Source organism: Rhinolophus sinicus, chromosome 16 (genome assembly GCF_057876585.1).
Source record: "Rhinolophus sinicus isolate RSI-liver-muscle chromosome 16, RSI-T2T, whole genome shotgun sequence".
NCBI lineage: Eukaryota > Metazoa > Chordata > Mammalia > Chiroptera > Rhinolophidae > Rhinolophus > Rhinolophus sinicus.
In genome coordinates, this window is record NC_142516.1 from 157,881,496 (window position 1) to 157,896,909 (window position 15,414).

A 15,414-nucleotide genomic window follows, 5' to 3' on the forward strand; every position below is an offset into this window, starting at 1 on the left:
GTTAGCCTACAGTGAGAAGAGAGGGAAAAAGTAATACTCAAGCAAGCCTCACAGATAGCTAAGTTTGCTTAGCAAAGTTAGGGATCTCTTAGAATATAATATTTTGTGCATTTGATTGGTATATCCCTTAACAATATTACCTTCTGGAAATTCATGCAGATTTCCATGGGTGACCAAAAAATGACAATTCTGCTGATTTGTATCGCTTTCACCAGTTCACAGTTATGAATCTTGCAAATTTATCAGATCACTAAGACAATCTCTCAAACATTCTCATATCAAGATACATTGAGAATTAATAGCATTTATATGGTACACTGGAAGATGAGGTATTTTTTGTGCCTTGAAGAGATCTCACTGGGGGTTTAGGATGTTAAGGGGATCAATGATTTGAGGCATATGTGTACCCTATTCATGACAGTGGCACATACATAGAGAACCTCTGATTTAGTTACAGTGGAATAGTAAGATATTTTAGAGCTATGTTGTATAAAACAGGGAGGAAACAAGTAGATACATTAATATGTACTACTGTATTTCCCTGAAAATAAGACCTAGCTGAACAATCAGCTGTAATGCATCTTTTGGAGTAAAAATTAATATTAGACCCAGTATTATATTATATTATATTATATTATATTATATTATATTATATTATATTATATTATATTATATTATATTAAAGACCCAGTCTTATATTGTAGTAAAATAAGAGTGGGTCTTATATTAATTTTTGCTCCAAAAGATGCATTAGAGTTGATTGTCTGGCTAGGTCTTATTTTCAGGGTAACATGGTATTTCAAATATCACTTGTCTTTATTCTCTTATTCATCCTCTAATAAGCAATTGGAGAGGAAGTACTATGTGACTATGGAAAAGGCACTTAAATTCCCTGTCCCTTAGGCCCCAAGTCTATAAGGTAAGTATAATAAACTTAGCTGAAATATAGAATTGTGAGGATTAAGAGAGAAAATTCAATTTGTGTAAGTTACAGACATTAACAGTGATATTAAGTATACATATATGTAAGGATACGTATTTTACCATTCCATCAAGAAAATTCCTATTAGAGAGAACTGAAGAAATTATGATATACAATAAAACAGTATTGTCTTTAACAGTTCATGCTGCTATAAAAAAGCAACAACGAGTGGGCAGCTTCTAAATAACAGACATTTATTTCTCACAGTTCTGGAGGCTGCAAGGTCTGAGTGCAGTGTGCTAGAATCGTCAAGTTCTGGTGAGAGCCGTCTTTTGGGTTGCAGACTGCTGGCTTCTCACTGTGTTCTTACATGGCGGAAACTCTCTGGGGCCTGTTTTATAAAGGCATTAATCCCATTAATGAGGGCTCTATCCTCAGAATCGAATCACCTATTAAAGCTTCCTAATACCATCATACTGAGAGTTAGAATTTCTACATAGGAATTTGGGGGAATACAAAATATAGCAAAATATGTTGACATGAAGTAACTATTAGGATGTTAGAACCAGATGCATGTTAAGAGTTGGTGGCTGAAAATAAGACAAAGTGGAGACTATGGATTTGGAAAACAACACATTTCCATGGAATAAAAAGGAAAAGTCAATGACTAGCTTAGAGAAAAGAAATTAAGAAAGAGGAGGAGGAGAAATGGGAGAACAAGGATGGGGAAATCACAGACTAGTAAGAGCAGTGATACAATGGCAAGGATAAATGAAAGTATATCAGTAATCACAAAGAATGGTAATATATATTCTGTAAATTCAAAATAAATTCAATCAATAGGAGATTAACATAGTATTATAAGTTTTACTAAACGTTTATGGAACAGGCAATTCTTTTTTTCAAACTTATTAAGAGTATAGGCAATATAAATAGAGGTACATCATTTTTGTAATGCTGGTACAATCCTGAAGCTATTTGGGGACAATGCAAACAAAACAACAACAACAAAAAAAAAAACTGTTATCATACAGGTCACATTCTCTGATGGTAAAAAATGTTAACTAGAAAACACAGTTAAATATAACCAAAGTATAATGAAACTAAATTTAGACATCAAGTACATACGCTCCCAAATAAATTCTGAGAAAAAGAGGAAAACATGATTAAGACTGAAATATTTAATCTAAACAAAATTAAAAGTCCTATATACAAAAACTTGTAGGCACAGATTTAGCAGAAAAAAGGAAAAATATTAATACATGTGAGCAAAAGAAAAAAAAAGTTGGTAAGAGTATCAGTATTCAAAATGACAAAACTGAGTAATACAAAACCATTAAAGAAATTTAATTTGAAGACAGAAATCCCATCTCTCCTCATGTACCGATCCCAGAGCTTACTATAAAAGTATTAGATCCAGCAGTTTTACTAACACATTTTATTAAATCTTCAAATAATAAGCAATTTCTCTCATTCAAATATATTAAGATAATGTAAAGAATAAACATATTAAATAAATGTTTATTTATTTAATAATCACTTTGTAATGCTAGTCCAACCACGCTAGTTAGAGACAACAAAATAAAATTTAAAATAAACCTGGCTAATAGAAATAGTTGCAAAATTTTTATATATGAGAAAATAATAATAAAGTATGACTATTTAAGATCTTGTTGAAGAACACAAAGATATTTCAACATAGTTTAATATAAGTTAAACATTAAAAAACTAAACCTGTACCTCATTATGATTATAAAATTAGATACTGAAGAAGAATTCAATAAATTTTGATGCTGAATCTTGGCAAAAATTAATAATATTGAAATAAAAAGAAACATCATGAGCTATTACAGACTGCCTAGATTAAAAAAAAAACACACCAAAAAAAACTTTATACTTTAACAACCTAAATAAAATATCATACTCAATAGTAAATTAAAATGTTATCTTAAAATCAACAAAAATTCAAAGATTCTTGTTATTAATGAACATTGGACTGGATTTCCCTTCCAATGTCAGGCATTTGAAGAAACTTAATAACTGCTATTGAGAAAGACAGACTTTGGAGAGTGAATTGGCAATATCTAGTAACCTTGAAATTATTTATATATACTAGCAATTTTGCTTTTAGCCGTATTCTCTAAGGAAAATCTTGCATATATATTCCAGTAGATAAGTGATACTGTTCATAGCAATAACAATAAAAAAAAACACAGGACTTGTCCACTAATATGGGAACAGATATTTTAATTATAATACACCACAAAATAGAATTCTATTTAACATCTAAACAATAATAGAGAATCATATCATATGTTTTAATATTGATATTAAAGCAAAATTTGAATTACAGAATACAACTAATTGGCAAGGTATGTACATGTGAAACACAGGTCAAGTTTAAACATACACACACACACACACACACATGCACATACACATACACAAAGACTATGCATAATTTATCAATGCACATACAGCATAAGTGAAAAAAAAACACAGAACTTTCTGTTCCTGTGTGGACTGTTGCCAGTGTTCCAGGAGACACGATTAGATGAGCAGGTGTGCTTCTTCAGGGTTCTCCTGTTTCAGAGAGAGAAGTTAGAATCCTGCAGTTTCCTTCACTTGGCTGTCGTCAAGAGCCTGCAGGTAAGTTCTGTTTTCACAGATGAGATACTTTCCTTGTCTGGAAATAGTCAGCTGAGGATCTCCACGCCTGCTGGGCTAGATATAAAAATATATTTCTGTCTTGCTCTGACACTGACTTTAACTTGAACCCAGAGTGTTTTCCCTTTATGTCTCTAGGTAATGCTAATAATTAATTTGCCTGCATTGCCATAGCCTATCCAATAGATAACACTTTAAAATGTTAAAAATTACCTAGACATGTTTAAGTCAGAGGGGAATACCTGGGTATCTCTACTACCTAAATAAAAGTTCTTTAAGACTTATTTTAAAGGCCAGAAAAACCTTTTCTATTTATGCTCAAATAATGATATTCACACATTGAGTAAAATAAGCAATTATAAAATAAAGCCAATTAATGTTAATTTTAATGATTGTGTTAATTTCAAAAGCATTTCATTTTTACAGAGCCATACATTTTCAGGAAGGGAAAGGAAATTAAAGATCATCATCTACACTAGCCTACTCTCCCATGCTTTGACATTCCCCAGAGTTGGTATTAATTATATAATAACTCAGTGATAAGTACCTTACCATCCTCACCCCAAAGGTGACCTTATGAAGCTGTTTATTTCAAAGTGGCAGTTCTAATTATTATAAAGCTCTCATTACATTATACAAACATCTGTTTTCTAACAACTTTATTCTTCAGAGCCCAGGTAAAATATCTAAACTCTAATTGGCATGGAAACTTTTCAAATATTTGGAAAATTGTATTTGTCTGAAATTTTATCCTGCCTAAAGAGAAACTACTTTGTTAGAATTTCTATGACAAAGTTTCCTTTCCTTTCTCTATCATTTGGAAGAAATCCAGTGTAACGATATTCTTGTTAAATCATGAGTCTCAGAACTGTGTATAGCACTTCAATCGAAATCTGAGAACCAAACAGAAGAGCAGATGTATTAGAGTCCTTTGAAATATGTTTACCATTAAATGATGTTATCATGATTAATCTCTCTTTTTCAAACACACACACACACACACACACACACACACACACACACACACACACACACACTACTGCTTGCCTGCGTCTTGCTTCCATTTTCTGTGCAAAACACAGAAAATATATTTTCTATGTCGCTATTGGGCATTAAAAATATTTTTGTTGTCTTGGCAGTCAGATCACAATGGTGAGCCTTTAAGTAGTACTGGTAAAAACTGTTTTAAACTGTGTTATTTTTACCCAGTAACTACAGTTTTTAAACTATGCTTTACTATTTTTTTTTAAACTATCGCTACATTTCAAGCTTTTGAAAATGTTTTATCAACTTATCATGTTTAATATATTAGTTATTCTCTCTGAATTTTTGGCATCTGCCAAATTAAACAATGTCTTCTTAAATTTAGTTTTTAGAAAAGGGGAAGTTAGGAAGAGAGTGTCACTAAACTAGTCTCTCTATATTCCTAGAGTCTAACAATGGTTAGTGACCACAAAATAATATTTACTGTATGATGAATTTTCCGTTAGGGGCTTTCATTTCATTCATCACTAGCCTTTCAATAAGACTGCACAACTACCTATGAATTTACCTAACTGATTTTTGATTACATTCAAATTTTTCAAATATCTGAAATACAATCTCATCACTAATCACTTAACAATGACAATGCATTTTAATTGGTTCCCATTTTTCCATCCTCTCCTTATTTCTATTTCCTCTTGCCAGGTAAACTTTTCTAAAGCTCAGCTCTGATTAAAATATTTATCAAATGAGAAATTGTATCAAGTATAAAAGCCTCAGTAGTGATTGTTCCTGAGACACCATGCATTTATATCTTATCTCTTACCATTCCCTTCAAAATGGGCGAAATCCTCTGAACTTAAAGATTTTCAACCGTTCTTCCTCTGTTGCAACCAAATGCAACCTACTGAAACCACAGATCCCTTGGCACAGCTTTCCTGGCTTTCCATTGTTGTGAGAGACAACATAGTACAACAGTTACTGGCTACTAACGTTGGAGGAGCTTAGTGATAAGCACTTTATAAGTAAGAAAAGTTATACCAATGAAGTTATGTAATAACCACCTAAGAGTTCCATTTAGAAAGTGGTAAAGTCAAGATTTAAATCCAGACCTCACTCATTTCAATTGCTGCATTTATATTTGCTATACTGTTTCCTCTAAGTTCCTATAGTAATTTGACAGTTACTTGTACTTCATCCCCTTCCAGTAAGTGATAAATATTCAACCAATTATAAGCAGATTTTTTTATAGTCCCTGCAAAACATAGTTCCTACCTCTTTCTCTTTGTTTTTATTTAATCGTATTTCTCCACTCCTCGACTCCATCCTCCGTTTCCTCTCCCAACCCGTCCCTTATCTTCTCCCCTTTTGTTTCTTCTTTTCTTTCTCCTACTTCATAGTTCAACATTGGGGGGGGTGGGGGTTATGTTTTAAATTTCCACACCAAAATCAAGGAACAATAGACTCAATTCTTCCTTAATTTATTAAATTCCCTTGAATTATTTTTTTTTTTCATTTTTAAATTGATCTTGAAAATATCATGAATGAAAAACTGGGTAGTTTCAAACAGACATTACCTGCTTTACTATCAATTTAAGTTTGTATTGATCATACCATTGGACGTTCTTTTAATTTTTGAAATCATGGTTTTCACTTATTAATTAATAGTTTAGCAATAATTTTGAAAGGGTAGATTCTTAGTTGCTAGCCGGGAACCATTTTTGTAAATACTGTTTTATGAATGTTTTGGTGGGCCTCAGAAATTTCGCTGAGGTATAATAATTGTCTTTTAATCATTTCTGTTTCCCAATAATACCTAGCTAAGTCTTTTTTCTTTTATTTTACAAAAAATGAAGGACCACAGAAAGGTTAAACATTATGTGCTACATTGATAACAACATACTGTGCTACTCTGAGATTAAATATTAATCCAGATACTTTCTGTTTTCTATTTTTTGTCATAATGATTAATTATTTCAGTTTGTTTAGAGAATGCTCCTGTATGGTTCTAATTTGCATATCTTATGTAAAATGAGTACCAAATCAGCATGCAGTTTTTAATTCATAATATGTTATGAATGATTATTAAGATACATTATGTAAATAAGGATAATTGCTAGAGTTAATTCCCATAATTTTAGGGTCCTAAATTTTCTTTAAGTTATTTGTTTAATTGAGTAAAATGCTTATAAATAACACCTGTCTTGTAATCTGGTAGAATAAAACAATTTAATATGTAGAATATTTAAATTTTATAGTTACAATTTGACTGGAAAGCAAAACATGTATGAAAAATAGGGAAATTGTGATATTGGTGCCATTTTGAGTCACATTGCACTGAAATCATTTAATCACAATGTATTATAACCATTCTCTAGATTCATATAGCTATTTCTGATATTTGCTTGTTTATTTATTATTTATTTACTTTAATGTTTCTAATTAATTCTAAAAGTATAAATTCAGAAATGTTGGTTGTGGTAATAAATGTCACCTTAGTAATTTTGGATTATTGATAAATTTATTTGGAAATTACCTTAAACCACCTAGAAACTTCAGGGACAGTTATAAAACAACAAGAAACAAAATAGGAAAACTGAAAATAAGAATTATTTAGTTAAAATTGTTTCTTTGTTGAGATGTGTCAACTGTATAAGAATTGTGCGATTCAGTAATTATAATATGGTAATACTATGTTTCATGAATGTAAGATTATAATAAGATGCTTTTTTCCTCAAGTTCAATCACTGCTGTTGTTTTGCATGTTGGACATATACTTTTTATACAGATTGAAATTAATAAAACATATTGTGTGTTTTCACTGTTTGTTTCTTGGCTTTTGCATGTTTGTTCATGACTTGTATTATTAGAGAATTGTGTTCATATTCATCCAGGCTAATTATTGTTTTTATTATAGTGTAATTTGCTTAATTACTTCTCTACTGACATTTTAAACTGGATTTATTATTAATTAATTAATTACAATTTTGTGCACAATAAGTATATTGTGATGATTTTGCAAATATTACAAAAAGGTAATTTCCTAATGGTAAAATTTCTAAGGACAATTTATAAGGACAATTTAAATATTGATTTTATTGCCAAAAGTTTTGAAATACTGTATACTTCTGAATAAGAGGATTGAGTGATTTTGCCCACAACCCTGCCAAAATAGGTAATGCAATTATCTTGATTGACATTTATTTAATTAGATTAGATAAGTCAATCACATTTTATGTAGTGATAATGTTTTATTTTTACATTGAATTTATTACTGATTTCTATGATCTCTTTATAAAACAAATAAGTTACCTTCTGTCAATCTTAATATATTCAAATATTCATTCTCGGGTTATTTTTGCCAATCTATTTTTTTGGATTCTGGGACCCAATTCTATTGTATGTGAGTGTGTGTGTGGTTGTGTGTGTGTATGTGTACGCTTCCCTACTCAATCAATTCTCAGACACCAGCAGGGTGTCCTACAATTTAACTTAATTCTGACACTATCCACCGATAGCCTCAGATTCTACTGGTAAAGGGCTTAGTCCCGTAAGACTGCCTTCCACTTAAGACACCAGTTGAAATCCCAAGTTGTTACCTGTACTCTGATCAACTGGTTATAAATCAGAGGTTACCATGGCTTTCTCCTTGGATTCAACTCATTTGCTAGAAAGGTTTACAAAACTCAGGAAACCTGTTTACTCACTAGATTACTCATTTGGTACAAAGGAACTTAAAAGATATGAATCAACAGCCAGATGACGTGATCCATGGGGTGAAGTCCTAAACAAAGGGCTTCTGTGCTCCTGAAGCTTGGTGCTAGGCACAGTGGCACCTGGAAACATTCTGGCTCCCCAATCTGAAAGTTCCCTGAATGCCCCTCCTTAGGGATATTATGGAAATTTTATTATAGGCATGAGTGATTAACTATTGGCCATTGGTGACTGATTTAACCTCTAGAACCTCTCTCCTTCCTGGAAATCAGGAAGTGGGATTGAAAGTTGTGGTTGGTTCCGCAGGCAACCAGCCCAATCCATAGGTGGTTTCCAAAAGTCACCTTCATTGACATACATATTTCTCAAACATCTACCTGGACCATATATACAAATGCCTCATTTGAAAAAGTAATCTTAATTCTAAGACTATACTAAAGGGGTAAAGAAATTAGTAAATTCAACAGTTCAATGTTTTGTTTATTTATTCATGGATGTATTTATTCATTTTGTTACCTAGAGGGAAGTATCAGCATGTTAGGAAGTCAGATGATCATGTATCCTAGGGATTTAATATGAAGGGTACATTGCATGGATCAAAGAACAGAGAACATTGAGTATCCAGACATCTCAGCAGGTGACACCTGGAGGCATATCTATCTTTGGCAGAAAAATGCACAGATAAGTCAATGTCAGCATATGCTGGTGTCAATATCAAAATATGACTGCAGATTCTTCCCTGAAACTTAGTCGCTGCCCTGAAGTGATGACTTTTTGTTCTGATAATGAATTCTGGTTAAATTCATAATTCCAAGTCATTATAGCTAACTCAAACCAGGCATACGTGTGTGTGTGTGTGTGTGTGTGTGTGTGTGTGTATACACACAAAGCAACCAGTCTTAACTGTAATTGTTAAACAAAATACTACGTGCATGCTGGATTTATTCTCATAGACTATCTCACAAAGTATTATTGATTGTCTTTCCAGATTTCCTTCAAATCAGAAGTGGATGTGACTAATGCTATTTCTACATAACGCAGATGTGTATGAAAGCCTCCAGGTGCCTGAGATACACCTTTAGACGCTTGTTTCTAATGAGTTAGAATGTCACATAAATAAGATTGACACAACTCAATGCACATTTATTTAAAAGAACTTTACTACTAACATGTCTATTTTAAATCAAGCACGTAAGCAATAGCCAGAATGAGCTTCGTAATTTATTTTGTCTTCTGTTTTTTTTAAAAAAGCAATTATCTTTATAGACCGATCATCTGTAAAAATAATTATCAAGTGTGTCAATCTCTGTGCACATAGAAACTTCTATTAGCATCCTTAAAAAAACTCATCTACTACTTTGTTATTGAAATTTCAAATAAAATAAAGATTAAAGACTAAATGTTTACTAATATATATTATTAAAAGAAGCATTTCATTGTTCTTAATTATCAGGAAAGCTTTAATTCAAAATGAGCCATTAATTCAATATTTTTCTAGTGACTTCATATAGATAAAAATATATACAATCTCATAAACGTGCTCATATATTTATATATCATCATGATTTCTGAGATAACGCAAAAGCATTATTTAATTTTCCTAACATATTTTCATTGTATTGTACCACCACAGAAATTCTTTCAAATGACTTTGTGTGTATATATGTGCGAATAGAAAACATCTATGTATTCAAAAATTATATGTGTGCATCAATACATGAGAAAAATAATTTATGGCTATTTCTTCATAATCTATTTTTAAATATTGATTTTTTTCTGTTTTTTTGAAGTAATGAGTGCCCAAAATAATGTTCCCCAACCCAGTATTTTTTATTATACACCATGATAGAATATCCATCTTTGAAAGGAAACTCCCCACCCCACCAATATAGTTAGGGTCCATAAAGTCTGGGAGAGTTTCACTTGGGCAAAAATATATCATCCTCTTAGTTACCAAATGGCATCCATTAACATGCCATTTATAGTCAGATACATATTTGTCCTAAATCAAGCTTGGATATCACGTATAATACATGGATATTCTGATCATGGATACATTTAATACTTGATTTCAATATTTTAATTTAGTGCTGTACATTTCATTAGGAAAAATAACTTCTGATTTCATTCAGATTGTTGAAAGTTAATTTGTTTGCCATTGTGGGATGGAAGTCACCCTTTTTTTTCTAACTGTGTGCTGAGATCACTCTCAGCTTCTAAGGGGCATCCCTCTCTATGGGCAATTCAGAGCATGGATGTTTGTTTTCTTCCAAGCCAGCTGGAATTTGTCTATCTGATTTCCATTTTTTCCTCTAGCCAGATAAAATATTCTGCCTTTAGAGAACTCATGTTATTTGAGGAGGCCAACATGGATAATCTGTCTATCTTAAGACCAACTGTGCCCCATAACTTAACTGTATCAAGGAGTAAAATTCATCATCTTTACAGATCTGGGGATTATGCAGGACATAGACAACAGAAGGATGGAAATCTTGAGGAACATCTTAGTAGCTGCCAAACAGTAATGACAGAATGCAAATGTAGGTATGAGAACTGTTCTTGTAACAGTTTTGTCTCTAAATTCACAACATTTCTGTAGAAGTTTGAAAGTATATGGCTGACTCTACAACTGAAAATTGAAAATGTGAGTGCTGATGTTAGGAATATGAAATGTGAGGCTCTTAATAACTTGTTCTCCATTTTCATGTTTCATTTTGTGGCACCTTTGTAATAACATAACTACTGTCAGATAGTTTATCAAAGTACTGACCATATTTATTTCAATAATGGGTGATTCTTTTTGCCATAAAGTAATATTGTATTGTATGGGGCATTCAGATTAAATCAATCTTTGTCATTTAAAAGCTTTCTCAATTTCATCTCTTACTAAAAGCAGTCAGCATTTGCAATTCTACAAGACACACAGATTCTAGAATCTCTTTATTATGTTTCATTTTTTTTTCTTACAGAATAACCAGCTCTTTTATGAGCCCATTCTTGTCTTGCAAAATTTTGCTCAGTATATCCAATACATACTATTACATATAACCAATACATACTATTAACTTTATTTTTTTTCCCCAAGTTCTTCCCCTATAGTTGAAAGTTCATTGGGATTTTGATTAACATGTCAAGATAATGTAAGCAGCAAGATAACCAAATATTTTGCCCTCACATAATGAATATGAATATATTTCTTACTTTCTATGTCAGTTTCTCACCAGCTACAAACTTACTGCTAGTCATTAGCACATATATATAAGATTTCTGCTTTTGTCACAACCACTACTTGAAGCAAATTCTACACTGATTTTACATGCAGATTGTTGATGGGTCCTCTTCCTTACACAGAACCGTATGCTTCTGGAGATTCTACTATTTTGTGTTGCACCATCTGGACATGTGGAGTTTGAGGACGCTACAGAAGAAAGAGATAGGGGTAGAGGAGGCACACAGCCATCTCAAGGCTCTGATCTAATTAAAAGAGTCCAGGACATGGGAGAAAGCTCATGTGGGCACTAAATATCTTTGCCACAGCCCTCAATTAAGCAAATTGCACATAGAACAAAACTTTAAAACTAAGGAAAGTCAAAGAAAATAAAGACTAACTAAAATCATAATCAGAAATGAGCCATGGAAGTGCTTATTGTTTTATTGAGCCAATGACACACAACAAGTCTCATGATTTTTTCTGGAAGAATAACCGTAAGGTTCTAGATTTCTCTATTTCTTGATGAATCTATAAATTTATTTATTTTTCTTATTGTACCCCACTCTTCTTGATCAAGGGTACCCACTAAACTATGGGAATATCTACATAATAATAGTCTAAACTTTATATTGGTGGGAAAAATTGAGAGATCATAATAATAGTCTAAATTTTATATTGGTGGAAAAAATTGAGAGATCATGTCTTTATTTAAATATTAATATCTATGCTGTACTTCAGGTTCTAGGCTTCTGATATAGGACATTTTTTAAATCAGAGGTTTTACATGTATGTACCTCCAATCATATTCATTACAATCTTATACAATTTGTATTAAAGTGCAAATTATTTGGCACTTCCCCAATAATATTGGATTGAATTTTTGGGGGATGGACCTCTGAGACATTGTGTGTTAAAAATATTACCATGAATCAGTTCATACACAAATTTTAGGACCACTGTTCTGATCTTACTGAATCAAGGCTATGCAAGTTACTATGACTAGAGTTGGTGGGAGTGCAAATAGTTACAACCACTTTGGAAGTTGGTTTAGCATTGTCTATTGAAACTAAACATATTTATAACCTAGGGCATATGTATTCTCCACAGAAACCTATACTTGTATTTAACAAAATATAAGGAAAAACATTTGCATTATTTATAGTTGTAAAGACTGTAAACAATATGCTTTTCTACTTGCAGAGGACTAATGAATTAATTGTGTTGTATTATTTAATGGAATACTCTACAGGAATGAAAATGAATTAAGTACTGCTACAATCATATTTAGGGCTATGTTTTAAAGATATAAACTGTATCAATCTCATGTATGTAATGTACAAGATCAGGTGGACCTAATCCATAGCTCTATAAACCTGGTAGTAGCTTCTTTTGTGGAGAGGTGTTTGGTTGATGAAGAGAAGGCCTGAGGGTAGCTGTTTCAAATTGTACTATTTCTTGATATTGGTTGTGCTTTATGTCCTAAAAGTTCATTGAGCTGTATACTTTTATTTATGCATTTTTTCAGTATGCATTTTCTGTTTAGCTATGATTATAATGAAAGAATAAAACACAAAGTGAAGACTTGAAATTAGAATATACACTTAAGCTATTGATTTTCCCAGTCTGAGATTAAAATTTATTTTAAGGCCACAATTATAAAATTTAAGCAAGATGTTTATTCACCTATGCCTCCATTTCTTAGCTATAAAATATGATTTATAATTTCTAACTTGCAGATATACTAAAATATAAAATTAAATTATGTAATCTATGAGGCAGTGCTTTGTGTGGTAGTTATTTGCTTTTAGGGGAGGCCATAACTCCTCAAGATCATAGCCCCGCCCCAACACAAAGAAATACTGTTTAGAGCAGATGAAATTCAAGGCTATTATTTGGGTCAATACGCCCTGGGGTTTTAACTTTAGGTGTGACATTTATAAGTCCTTGTCAAAGTGTACATTCTTCCACTCTCTTGTTCCCAAATGGATATACTGTTAAAAGAAGATCGTGTCTGGTATTTCTTGGAAGCTATCATTTTATAAAAACCTGACGTGGAGACATTAGATCAGCCATTCTTTCAGTCGAAGGTGAGTCTCCAATTCCTCTTCTGATTTCCTTTAGCTCTGTCATTGGGCACATCCCCTTTGCAACTAATATTGCAGTTACTGTCACATTGATGTGATGCTACGGGCAAATGGAGAAGTAACTGCTAAAGTTGGCTTTAAGCCTAAGCAAGAAAACTTCAACACAGCCCAGTCTGGCACACCAGGGATTTAGAGTGCATTCAGGGGCAAAGTAAAAAGAACATTGCTGTGATGTTATCTGTGAATGTATATATTTCTGGGGGACTTGAACTCCTGAGAGGCTTTGGTAGGACAAAATTTGGGTTTTATGATCGTGAATCTGGTCAAACTACTAGCCCTATAAGGACTTATGGTACTACATAATTATCTACATGATAGACACACATTTACATCTTCATATATTTTTATAATATAACAAAACAGAGAAACACAATACATATTTACAAAGTGTATTTATTTCTATTTTAAAGTATTCATTTTCAAATTGTTCTTAGATCCTGAATTAATGAATAGTATGCCCTATATGAGGTGGGAATTAGAGGTTCCAACTAAAGGGTTCTTTGCTTCCTTTAATCCATCCAGCCAAACAGTGCCGTGTTTATAATTTTTGTATGCTATAGTTCTAAGGAGCTTCTATTTGAAGAAAATATGCTAAAAATACTAAAAAATAAGTACTGTTTTGAAATAACATTTTCCTATCATTTTATATATTTAAATATTACTTAATGTCATTTAATATTAGATATAATTTAATATACTTTCAATGCTTTGGACCACAGTGAAACCCCAAATATAAATCAGGAAATGATTGTAATATATTTAATTTTAAATAGATGTCTCTTGAATGATATTTTACGTGTCTAACTTATCAGATATTCTGATCTTAATACTCTATATAATGATTTATTAAAATGATTTTCATAATTTGTCAAAAAGAAAAAAAATATTGGGGATGAGGCATGTGTAGAGAACTTGATGGCTCATAAATTTGAAGTAGAAGGCTCTAAGCTTGTTTACTTGTAAATTATCCATTTAAAATTTTCTGAAGACATTGAACTTAAAAAAGGAAAACAGGCTTTGAACTACTACATTACTATGTCTGTCATACTATAAAATTACTCATCTCTCTTTGTTCTGTTCATCCCCTTCTCTCTAATTAGTCGTTCCCTTGAGAGCCCTATCCTATGAGAACAGTTAATACCATCCAATTCTGACCAATTGCCTATTTTCCAAACTCATTCATTTTAAAAAAGATGTTTGTAGGAAAAACCTCAATGAAAGAGATAAAAGATAAATGGTTGATAACTACCAGTTAAGTTCTTTTTTTAAAAAATGTAAGTACATGAAAATAACTGTTACAAAATTTGAAAATACAATGAATAATTAATTTAAAAGAATTATATCTTTTTACATGTCATGTAAAGTGTTATCACAAACCAATTCATAAATAGAAAACTGCTGTGCCCTTGTTTTAAAAAAATGGAAAATTCCATGTGCCTGTGGGCCTTTGTATAGGAGTAGAGTCATTTCCGGGCCTCATGTCTACTGTATTTTGACATGATATTTTATTATCTCAATATTAAGCAGTTATAGCTCTTAAGGACATATTTTTACCTATGATGTATAGCACCTCACTGATAAATTTTATTCCCAGTTGTCAGAGCGTGATTTTCACATTTTTCCAATATGATCAGTTCAGTTGATTGATTTATTCAGCAACTATGTATTGAAGCCCAATAGGTTTTAGAGATTAGGCAAAGAACTGCGAGCAGAGATTCTACTGTGAAAGAAGGAAATAGACAACATAAGGTCTAATAAAGATATGAGTAAAA